Here is a 12,850-nt window from a genome sequence, read left to right on the forward strand (position 1 = left end):
GTCCTCCGTACAGTGAGCAGTCCACAGTGCTTAAAAAAAATTAAGGTGGGCTACAGTAAAATTTTTATGAAATATATAAATAACAATGTATATTAAAATAAACGGGGTAGCTGGCACTCAGCTCCGGATGTACCTTATGCCCCGTGCCCTCGGTGAGGACCCTGCACAAGCCGAGTCTGTATACAAACAGGGAAGGGACCGCGGCACTGGGGTCTGAAATAAACGGACTGACGCTTGCCTCTCACAGGTTAACGTTTCAGCCTTTATTCAGGCTTTTGTCAAAACAGCATACATGTCTACTGTGTCGACATTCAGGTAAAAAACCCTGAGAAACCACATGTCGACATTTTGACTGTCGACCTAGACCATGTTGACCCAATGCTTGTGTCAACCTAATAACTTGTGGACCATCCCAATGTCGACCTAATGATGTCAACCTAATGACTGTCGACCAACTTGCTGTAGACCAAATGATCCCACTCAGACAGTTGTTGGTGCCGGTTGTTTTGCCTCTGCAGCTTCTCCATAGCTGCCTCGATTAACAGCGGAAACTTTTATTCCACTTAAGTAGATTTCGTTTTGAAAAATCTCTTTGTACATTAAAAATGCCTCATACAAAGTAGTTGTCATAGTACCAGACTAAAATTGGATATATTTACATAGGGAATCTTACTAATCCCAGACATTGGCCTAATCAGGGGAGCAAAGATGAGAAAAGGGCATGGCAAGTTCCAGTACCTCACACATGGACATACAGTATAGTCATTGACCATATGTGCAATTTCTCAGAGCGGAGAAGTCTCCATAATGTATGTGGACCTTTAGTTGCCTCAGCCTGCAGGCCACTGGAGTAGGAAAGGAGGGGCTCCTGCAGACCAGACTCCTGCTGATGAGCGTTGGTGCGGATCATGACAAAAGTGTGACGGCGCCTACTTTCCTTTCATTAAAAACCTCTACAGCGCTTCCTGGTGACTGCTGAGTGTACTGCAGCCTCCCAGCTTACACAGGGCTGCTTCCCTGTAGTGCAGCGATTCCCAACCCTGGTCCTCAAGTATCCCTAACAGTGCATGTTTTCCAGGTCACCCAGCAGCTGCACTCATTATTCAGACACATTTTAAAAAATCTACAGGTGGAGCTAATTATTTTGCCTGTGATTCTGTGTGGAGACCTGGAAAATGTGCACTGTTGGGGGTACTTGAGGACCAGGGTTGGGAACCACTGCTGTAGTGCATGGACTACATAACATACTGTAGCTGCTGCTGAGCTGATGCATTGCTTACATGCTGCAAATGAATGAACCAGCAACGTGAGCGTATATAAAAGATTACGAGCCCTGTTTCAAATCACTCTCAAGGCATTCGCCATGGTCTGCTGTTGGACGTGGGCCTATTTTTATGGGAGGGCCTGGAGCTGAAGCTCCACCCACCCAATTGTTAACCCCTTCCCGACATTGCCTTTTAAGGTAATTTTTTTTTTTTTTTTTCCTCCTTGTGTTCAAATAAGCGTAACTTTTTTAATTTTCCGGCTATATAGACACATGAGGGCTTTTTTTTTGCGGGACAAGTTGTACTTTCTAATGGTACCATTTACTATACCGTATAATATTCTGGGGAATCAGGAAATAATTCAATGTGGGGTAAAAAAAAAAAAAAACGCAATTCCACAATTTTGCGCTGGTTACGGTTTTTTTGGAGTTCATAGTTCGTTTAAAATGATGGGTTATCTTTATTCTATGGGTCGTTACGATTCCGGTAATACCAAACTTATATAGTTTTCGTTACATTTTACCACTAAAAAAAAAAATAGAAAATGTTACGGTTTTTCGAATTTGCGTCGCGTCGCCATGTTCTGCGGCTTATAACTTTTTTATTTTTCCACCTACGGACCTGGGTGAGGGCTCATTTTTTGCGGGCTGAAGTGTACTTTTTAATTAATACCATTATGGGATATGGGCGACTTTCTGATCTCTTTTAGCTATTTTTTTTGGGGTAGGCGATGCGACCAAAAAGCGTAGTTTTGGCGTTGGGGATTATTTTCCGTTTACGCCTTTAACCGTGCGGGATAACTAATGTTATATTTTAATAGATCGGACTTTTAGGAACGCGGCGATACCAAATATGTTTATTTTTTTTATTATTTATTTATTTTTATTTGGGAAATGGGGAAAGGGGGGTGATTTGAACTTTTAATATTTTATTATTATTTTTTTATTTTTAAACTTTATTTTTTTTTTTTTTTTACTTTTACTACAAGGCCCCCTAGTGTACTTGACCACTAGGGGGCGCGATCGCCTGTACTAGGTTCAGCCATAGAGCTCTATGGCTGAACGTAGTGATTTTTTGCACTTCCTATTACATCCTGCCTGAGGCAGGATGTAATAGGTATGAATACACGGACAGCACAGGGGTCTACATTAGACCCCTGGCTACCATGGCAACCGATCGGCACCCTCCGATCGCGCTGCGGGGGGCCCCGATCGGCGCCGGAGGGGGGCGCCCCCCCCCTCCGATCAGCTATTTAAGCACTGCGGGCGCTTTGCCCGCGGTGCTTAAAGGGTTAAACGGCCGCGATCGGCGAACTCGCCGCTCGTGGCCGTGAGAGCAGGGACATGGCTGTAATATACAGCCATTACCTGCTCTCTATCAAGCCAGCTCACTCCGTGAGCTGGCTTGATTCACCCCCAACCGACATATGACGTAAATGTACGTCATATGTCGGGAAGGGGTTAATCCACCCCTGGCTATAACGCACTAGTGGATGGGGGCAATGTTCCCTCTACTTTTACGAAGGCTGTGTGCGGCAAAAGATTTTGGCTGTGCAACTTTGGAAGGAAATTAAAATTTTTGTGCATCAATTATATATAACTGGAAAATGACATTCAGCATTTGTGTTAACTTTACTTCAAAATGATATTAAACATTTAAACATTCAAAACACAGCACACAATGTAGTTAATGGGTGAAACACACATTAATTGAGTCCACAACTGCAAAAAGGGACCACTGCTGCTTTGTGCGCTCTGTTGTAATGTCTGTGCGCACGCTCGTCGAGTTGTGTGCACGCGCACACACGCACAGCTTAGAGGGAACACTGGATGGGGGGGCTTAACCCTTTAAGTGCCAAGTTAATTTGTCAAAATAGGTGTGAAAGTTCCCATAACCCAGTATACTGTGAAGTCTCTATCAGGGCCTGATTAAAGGTCCCAGGTATCCTAGACTAATACACATGTAGCTCCCCGTGTAATACTGCTAAACACACGTGTTTGGGCACTCAGGGACTCGCCAGTCATACTGCCCATGTGCATGTAACGAAGGTTATACAACTGGCATGTAGGATTTAATGCTTATGGTGTGTTAAGGAGACTTTGGCTTGTACATATACGCCCACTTGGCGTACAAGTACATAAAGTAATGGTTCTATCAGTAAGTTACATTGGCACAGCCATCTGGCAGTCACCTTAATAATAGCATTACCCCCCACTGTACATGGGAGATAGCTAACAAGCATGGCATCAATTATTGTCACCTGCAAGGCGTCTGCCCCCCCCCCCCCCCAATCTTTGCGCCCCAGGCTGCAGCCTAATCAGCCTATTGGTTAATCAGGCGCTAGTCTATAACTCGGAACAGACCAGTGAATACGAAACATGATTATTCGCTACGCTACATCATGTTAAAGATAAACAGGATTATAGTATCTTCACGTCATTCCTTGTAACTGTACATTTGATATGGCAGAATATATGAAAGGAAGAGTGTACGCTCTCACTACACAATCCCCATTCCCTTTCATCAGCACAGTCCACGTGTTCCCGACTTGTTTAGATAAGAGCATAAGTGCTCAGTCTAGTGCGCAGGAAATGAGGTCCTACAGCTGCAAAGTGCTGCAGTAAGGCTGCTATTATTCCCGAGCGTGACTCACTGCTGTCTAGTCTTAAACATCATGTTTACTATAGGGACGGCTTTCATCAGCCCATGAAAGAGTCGCTATAAATACCTGGTGCACAAGTGAAAATTGCAATTTTCAAAATAAGCATAACATTACATGGAAAAGGCATGGCAGTCACAAATCACTGCCTTGTGATTAGACGTTACAGTAAATATTCCTGGCTGGCTTGTGCATGGGTGTGACTGCAAGGAAAGAACCCGAGGCTTGGGTCCTCCTGGATATAATCTACTTTCCATCTTCCTCATGAGAATGTACAGGAGGTCAAGGTGCTGCGTCTGCAGAAGACAGTGATCACAATGCATGCAGAGGATAATCCCCACTCCTCAATTACACGCACGCAATGGTGTTAACTCTTACGTTGCCAGTGGCAGCAGCTAATACTGCTTTCACATTGCAGAAATGGGCAATGACACGGTATTCTTAAATGGGACTTTAAAACGGGTCTGAGCCTTGAGACCTTTCACATTGCAGGTGAAAACCGTTTTATAAATCATTTAATACCATTCAAACATTCAACCCGTTTAACCCCCTAAGGGACACGTTTCAAGCCATTGAAATAGAGCCATTCACACTGCCTAAAAAACGGCTTTGAAACGTGTAGGACTCTGCTTTTTAAACGTGTTGAAATACCAGTTAGCTTTAACCGGTAAATCAACTTTGGCACTTTCACACTGCAGCCTTAAACATTTTAAAATGGGAAAAAAACGGCAATATACCGTTTTAAAAGTGCGATGTGAAAGGGGTATAATATAACTCCTACTGTCATTTTTGGTTTAATATTGTTATTAATAATAAATAATATTATTATTATACAAAGGGTCTGATACATATTTGTAAGTATATTAAAAAAGCAAGCAACTGGGCAAAACCGTGCCGCACTGTAGGTGGGGTATATGTATACATGCATACATGCCTACTTTTATTCTTGCCACTTCGGGAGAAGAGAGAAGAGCCATGTCAGCAAACGCCATGATTTGCGCATCTGCGGATAGAAGTATGGGGGATGTACTAAAGGAATGACAGTCTGGTCTGCTGATAAGGAATGCCAATTCACTATAATGGGAGACAATGTAATTTATATGTATATTTCTGAAATTATTCAACATATCAACTATATTTTTGGTACACATCTTGCTAAGACCATTACACATATGTTACATGCAGAATGACGGCTGCCTCCTATGGAATGAGATGGCGAATTAAAAGGCCGTCATTCCATAGGAGGCAGCCGTCATTCCGCGTCATTCTGCATGTAAAATATGTGTAATGGTCTTAGCAAGAAGTATACCAAAAATATAGTTGATATGTGCAATAATTTCAGAAATATTAATATAAATGTCATTTTCTCCCATTATAGTCAATTGGCATTCCTTATCTGCAGATCAGACTGTCATTCCACTGTCATTTCTTTTAGTATGTCCCAAGTATGGGCAGATGCAACGTTGTTCTTGACAGTTTAGTCTTGTTGTTGATTTGACTGCCCATTTTCACATGTTTTCACATTCTGTAGCGTCCTATTCCCCCTATTGGAAACTTGTTTGCACTCCTGCTTCCCATGTCCTAATTAGTCTTCCTATGATAGTCAGTCTCACTATTAAATATGGTGACCCTCTGACTGTTATGGTGCGTACACAAAGGGGCGATTATAGCAAATATTGCTGGAAATATGGTCGCTGAGGGACCATATTGCCAGCGATGGGAGTGTGCACCGGCGATAAATCGCCAGGTGCGCCCTCCCATTTTCTGCCTGTAGTGATCGCTGCAGCTGATTTCCACTGCCGGGCTCCCCCGGCAGTTTCTTTTTCATCAGCCACCATCTCTGGTCGCTGATGCAAACGAGACACCGAGCGATATATCGCTCAGCGTGAGCGATATATCGCCCCGTGTGTACAGGGCTTTAGATCTATCTACAGAAGGGAGGGGAATTAGGAATCCATGCTCGCTACACATGGACCACGGGGTGACAATGTAATAAATACACAGGGACATAACCTGTAGCATAACACACATATGCTATATGATAAAAGGCAAACAATGCTGCTCATCTCTATGGGGGAATTAAGGTGTTTTGCATCAGTGGCGACTAGATGGTACCCGATGGATTAATTCAAGTGTTGCTCAGTTGGGGACAGGACACAAAGGGGGCAATGTACTAAGCTGTGGAGAGTTATCAATACCAGCCAATCAGCTTCTGATTGCCATGGTAAAGGCTGTAAAGTAAATTTACTAAGATGAGAGTTCTATTGAAGATGGGATGTTGCCCCTAGCAACCAGATTCTACCTATTATTATTTTTCACACTTTATAGACTATAATAGATAGAATCAGATTGGTTGCTATGGGCAACATCTCATCTTCATACATCTTACTAAATTTACCAGTGTTTGCAAAATGTCAGCTAGGGCTGGTAATTGCTTTCTTTCTTCTTTATCCTTCTCTGAGGTTTGATACATTTCCCCTATGTCTCAGATATTGATGCTGACGTACACAATGTTGAAAACAGAAGGTAGACATTGATGTCAACATCACTAATGTCGACCCCTGCAAAACATAACATCAGGGTGGACTTGTCACATTCTCATGTTGATATAATGAATGTCGAGAACATAAGCCACACCCTTCACAGGAATATCCACTCACAAGAAGCATGAGTCAATCTGTATACTGGGTACCTCCATTTTCTGATAGGTGCATTTTTATAATATACATATTAACTGTTCCCAGCACATGTGACCAGGGGAGCTGAGAGAGGGGGGGAGCAGGTACTAATTACCCGGGCCCAGGCTTGCTGGAGGGGCCCTGCAGGGGCCCTGGTCCGACCCCTCCCTTCCCCCTCTGTCCCTCTCGGGTAGCAACAGTAGCACACACTTCTACAGCATGTGCTGTTCTGACAGCAGACTCAGCATGAGCGTCTCAGTGACAGCGTGAGAGGTCATGCTGAACCTGCTGTCAGCACAGCACATGCTGTAGGTGTGTGCTGCCTCTGAGATTACAGTTTTTAGAGTTTTCTTTCACCCTCCTCTAAACATTTTGGGGGCGTGGCCTAAGTGTGGGAGGTGCCCACACCACACACACTTAGGCCACACCCCCAAAATTTTACCGGGGCCCGGCATTCCTCTCGGCTGCCCTGCATGTGACTAAAAGGGGGCCGCGACATATGATAACAGCAGGGGACAGATCAGATTGGGTAAACTCAACCCAAGGAAACCAATGGCCTTCCCAGAGTTATGTGCATACCTGTGATGTATAATATAATGATCACACAACGGTGTACAAGAAGAAAGGTCTATTTATAACATCAGACGTCACCAATTAGGTTTATCAGGCTAAATATAGTCTTTCTTCTATAACTAGCAGTTTTCCAGTACTAATCCCTGCGCTCTTCTATAAACCTGTTCCTGTGACCCAGTATTAAAGAAGATATTTTAATAATACTTAATAAAAAGCAGTAATAGCTCTGCTGGTTGCATGCTGTAATATAATATACAAATATGTGTACTGTACTGCAATGGTGAGATTGTTACTAGCACTGAGATTGTGTGCGTAGAGTGCAAACCATTTGGCATTGTCCCCTATATCTACAGAACACGTCACCTGTTGCTAACAATTTCTCACAGCAGACTACTATTGTGGCATACTGCTATAGCGTACCTCCCAAGTGCTAGAGCGTACCTCCCAAGTACTAGAGCATACCTCCCAAGTGCTAGAGCGTACCTCCCAAGTGCTAGAGCGTACCTCCCAAGTGCTAGAGCGTATCTCCCAAGTGCTAGAGCGTACCTCCCAAGTGCTAGAGCGTACCTCCCAAGTGCTAGAGCGTACCTCCCAAGTGCTAGAGCGTATCTCCCTTGTGCATGCGATGTGCATGCGATGTGATGCTTTGCAATAAAAAGCTAGTACAAAAAGTATGTGCAGCACATACTTTTTGTACTGTGCGATGAGGTGCCGCGGGAGTGCGCACCCCATCGCATAGCATCGCACCGCCGGGATCGGTGCGTGTGTGGGCACCATTAGATGATATATCTCCCATGTGTTAGATGATATATCTCCCAAGTGCTTAATCATACCTCCCAAGTGCTAGCTCATATCGTCCAAGCGCTGGAGCATACCTCCCAAGTACTAGAGCGTACCTCCCAAGTACTAGAGCGTACCTCCCAAGTGCTAGAGCATACCTCCCAAGTGCTAGAGCGTACCTCCCAAGTGCTAGAGCGTACCTCCCAAGTGCTAGCTCATATCTTCCAAGTGCTAGAGCGTACCTCCCAAGTGCTAGAGCGTACCTCCCAAGTGCTAGAGCGTACCTCCCAAGTGCTAGAGCGTACCTCCCAAGTGCTAGAGCGTACCTCCCAAGTGCTAGCTCATATCTTCCAAGTGCTAGAGCGTACCTCCCAAGTGCTAGAGCGTACCTCCCAAGTGCTAGAGCGTACCTCCCAAGTGCTAGAGCGTACCTCCCAAGTGCTAGAGCGTACCTCCCAAGTGCTAGCTCATATCTTCCAAGTGCTAGAGCGTACCTCCCAAGTGCTAGAACATATCTTCCAAGTACTAGAACTGCTTCCATAACCATTCCCTGCAGAGAAAAAGGGGTACATTTATTAAAGTGTTTTTTTTTTTTTGTAAAGTGCAAAGTCAGATTCCACTAATCATTTATCTAGCACCTTCTAGAGCACTGATGGGGAACCTTTGGCCCTCCAGCTGTTAAACTACACATCTCAGCATGCCCTGCAAAAGCTTTATCATGACCAAATAGCAAAACTGCAGCAGGGCATGCTGGGATGTGTAGTTCAACAACAGCTGAAGAGCCTAAGGTTCCCCATCCCTGTTCTAGAGGATAATAGCTAGAATGTGATCGGTTGCTATGGGCAACATCTCTCATTGTTGAAAACTCACACTTTAGTACATTTAACCCTAAGGCTGAAGGAAAGACGCTGACCCCAGCATAACGTGACCATAGGTGCCGATTTATGTTTTTGCTGGTGGGTGCTCAAGCCAAAAATATAGGGGAGTGGCTTCATGGGAAAGGGGCGTGGTCACAAAATAATACTGATTTATATTATGCAGCACAGTTGTCTCCAATTTTCAAATTATGGCAACAGTGCCAAATACATACATGCCCACACAGTTCCATGTACAACCCCCCCCCCCCGCCCCCACAGTGCCAAATACATAAATGCCCCCACAGTGCCAAATACATAAATGCCCCCACAGTGCCAAATTCATAAATGCCCCCACAGTGCAGGTACATAAATTCCCACACAGTACCTGTGCCAGCGACGAGGGAGGGAGAGTGCAGTGGGACACAGGCGGGAGGGCCGCTGCTGAGCAGGTGGGTGCTCAACAATTATCGTGGGTGCTTGGGCCCTCAAGCACCCACAGAATTGGCACCTATGAACGTGACCTTAGATCACACAGCCAGTCAGAGGAGTATACTGTGCATTCACCTGCTTCCTCTGCAGGCTCCAGATTAAAGAGAAGCCGTTTTTTGGACTGTACTATTGTTTACAAACATGTGAGGAGTTATGAGTGGAATGTGTGGGCAATTGTATGAGGGTCATGGGGGCACATGGTGTGCCCCCATGACCCTATTTTTTGGGACATGGGGGCACATGGCGTGGCAGACTGTGACAAATTGGGGTCTCTGGGCATAAGGTGGCGCTTTTGACAACTTGAGGTCATAAGGTGACAGATGTATATTGGTACAATGAAGGTTGGCCAATCACTGAGGTAACATAATATTTATCATGTAACATTTTTTAGATTTTTAGCTATTTATTTTCTAAAATTGTCAGTAACATATATGTTCGTGGTTCCCAGCCCTCCCAAGTGTGGTGACCAATAGCAACACTTTACATTTTTGCTTTCAATTGTTCAAACTGCACTAGAAAAATGACCTTTATACCTAAGTGGTAGCTATGGGTAACAATGCAAATCATCTTCCTTTTACAGCAATATTCCTATGATAATACATGCAGATAAGTAAAGCGACAGCCCTGGACATGGCACTGATTATTATGACCCATCAGAGCACTGGCTGGCACACTATATATAATATATATATATATATATATATATATATATATATATCCCCTGTCTTTGTATTCCGAGCAGGCAGGTGATTTGTGCAGAAAGAAGTCACCTGCTGTGGTGCAGTGTATACACATGCAGCACATCCCTGTGTCTCATGGCTCCTTCTCACCCGCCCTGCTGTGCTCAGCCCAGGAAACCTGATGCTCAGACAGGTGTTTACTGATCCCTGGCTCACCTGGGAGAAGATGTATCTTGCAACCAGCCCTGGAGGCTTAAGTTCCAGCAAGAGTACAGCAGCAGCATACAGCAAGGGGAGGGGTGCAAGGGAGGAACAGGGCCACAGGCATAGTCAGATAGTTAGTGCAGGGAGCCAGCCAGCCAGGCAGCAGGACATTGTAGCTCACAGTCCCTGCTTCATACCCTGCAGCAACTATAACCTGGGGTACTGCTGCCTGGTGATGGGGACACCAGGATACCAGTAGCAGTAGCAGCATAGTCAGTGCAAGGGGAGGGTGCATGGGAGGTACAGCAGGCACACACACAGCTCAGTCAGTGCAGGGAGCACAGTAACAGTATAGCACACAGCAGCCACAGAGTGCAGACCCCGCACTGGATATAACAGGGGGTTCCGGCTGCCTGGCAAAACTGGGAATTATAGTAGGATCCTAGCAGCAGTACAGGAGGGTCTGCAGGATGCCACACCTTCTGCTGTCACTCTGAAGGCTATCCCTATGGATGAGTGACTGGGGAGCATCGTCTCTGTGCCGCCCGGGATCTGCAGGGTGAAGGGCACCGGCTCCGGGTGTCCTGTCCCTTCTCACTCCCTCTCCATGCTTCTGTCTCCTCCAACAAATGTCCGGCAGCAGTAGCTCAGCACAGGCGCATCTCCCCCTGCATTGGCCTTCCCATCTACCCCCTGTAAGGTTAGTGTGCAGTCATTATGTATCGCTCAGGGTTACCTGGATCTGTATAATAATAATAATAATAATAATAATAATAATAATAATAATGCAGGGTTACCTGGATTCTGTATAATATTCATGCAGGGTTACCTGGATCTGTATAATAATAATAATAATAATAATAATAATAATAATAATAATAATAATAATAATAATAATAATGCAGGGTTACCTGGATTCTGTATAATATTCATGCAGGGTTACCTGGATCTGTATAATAATAATAATAATAATAATAATAATGCAGGGTCACCTGGATCTGTATAATAATATTCATGCAGGGTTACCTGGATCTGTATACCAATAATAATAATAATAATGCAGGGTTACCTGGAGCTGTATTATAATAATAATAATAATAATGCAGGGATCTGCATCTGGATCTGTTTAATAATAATTATGCAGGGTTACCCAGATCTATATTCTAATATTCATGCAGGGTTACCTGGATCTGTATATTGATATTCATGCAGGGTTACCTGGATCTGTATATTGATATTCATGCACAGTTACCTGGATCTGTATATTGATATTCATGCACAGTTACCTGGATCTGTATATTGATATTCATGCACAGTTACCTGGATCTGTATATTGATATTCATGCAGGGTTACCTGGATCTGTATACTGATATTCATGCACAGTTACCTGGATCTGTATATTGATATTCATGCACAGTTACCTGGATCTGTATATTGATATTCATGCACAGTTACCTGGATCTGTATATTGATATTCATGCAGGGTTACCTGGATCTGTATATTGATATTCATGCAGGGTTACCTGGATCTGTATATTGATATTCATGCAGGGTTACCTGGATCTGTATATTAATAATATTAATGCAGGGTTACCTGGATCTGTATATTAATAATATTAATGCAGGGTTACCTGGGTCTGCAGTGTGCCTTACCATTCATGCAGGGTTACCTGGGTCTGCACTGTGCCTTATGCAGGGTTACCTGGGTCTGCACTGTGTCTTACCATTTATGCAGGGTTACCTGGGTCTGCACCGTGCCTTACCATTCATGCAGGGTTACCTGGCTCTGCATTGTGCCTTACCATTCATGCAGGGTTACCTGGATCTGCACTGGCCTGTGTATGTACAGTCATGGCAAAGCCAGACAAGAATTAACTTTCACAGTGAGCACAATCGGATTAAAAATTCAACAATGTGCTGTGACAAATCCCCTTCTTTATTTCTGTGCTGGAATCACATCTACAGATAAGATGGGGATGTGCCCAGTGTGTGTAGCCAGGGATGGGTGCTGCCCTTATACTGCCCAGCCCGGGACTCCGGAGCCTGGAGGTACAGCAGTCTGTTGTGGAAATGAGGAGTTGTTTTCTGTGTGTGCTCTGCTTTATATGTATATTTCCTTCTGGAATAAGAATGGCTTTCTGGTGATATGTGACCTAAAACATTGATGAAAACTATATAAGGCGCCTATTGAATTATCATGACTGACATTTTACCTTACATTAACTCTATATTTACCCCTAGAAATGAATCACAAGGACACCTTATGCTAAAATAATCACAGACAACAACTGCATAAGTTAAAGGTCATGGATATTTATTAAGTGCTATGACCCTATTGTAAAGGGATGGCCAGGAAAGTGCTTGGAGACCAGCAGGTCAAAAATTTTTAGTAATGGCGACGACTGCAACGCCCCAACTTATAACCAGGGCGATGAACCACCCCCATCCAATTTAAGGCACAGCCCGCACTGTGACGATCTTACCGCCCCTTCTATGGAATGGCGAGGACGTTTCGAGGAAGTGGCCAACACCCCACCCCCCGGAGGCGGGACTCACCAGCCGTCCTGTCAAAGGGGGCAATATAGCACAGCGACCACCTGTACCTCAAAATGACCGCTGATCGAGAGCGCCTTCCCGCCAATTTTTTATTTCTGTAACGCCAAA

The 12,850-nt window shown here is 44.4% G+C and overlaps 1 protein-coding gene across 2 annotated transcripts in view; it reads left to right on the plus strand.

Annotated features, from left to right (window-relative positions):
* PLEKHG5 (pleckstrin homology and RhoGEF domain containing G5) overlaps positions 1-12,850 on the plus strand; it is a 254,737-nt gene that overhangs the window by 86,365 nt on the left and 155,522 nt on the right. Inside the window, exon 1 of one of the 2 annotated variants that reach the window (XM_083162966.1) lies at positions 10,191-10,885. The exons of the other annotated variant lie outside the window; for it this stretch is intronic. The gene's annotated coding sequence lies outside the window, so the exon portion shown is untranslated. Of the gene's footprint in view, positions 1-10,190; positions 10,886-12,850 lie in introns of those variants that run through there. 2 annotated transcript variants of the gene reach the window in all.

This window comes from Crinia signifera, chromosome 19 (genome assembly GCF_055691185.1).
Source record: "Crinia signifera chromosome 19, ASM5569118v1, whole genome shotgun sequence".
Lineage (NCBI taxonomy): Eukaryota > Metazoa > Chordata > Amphibia > Anura > Myobatrachidae > Crinia > Crinia signifera.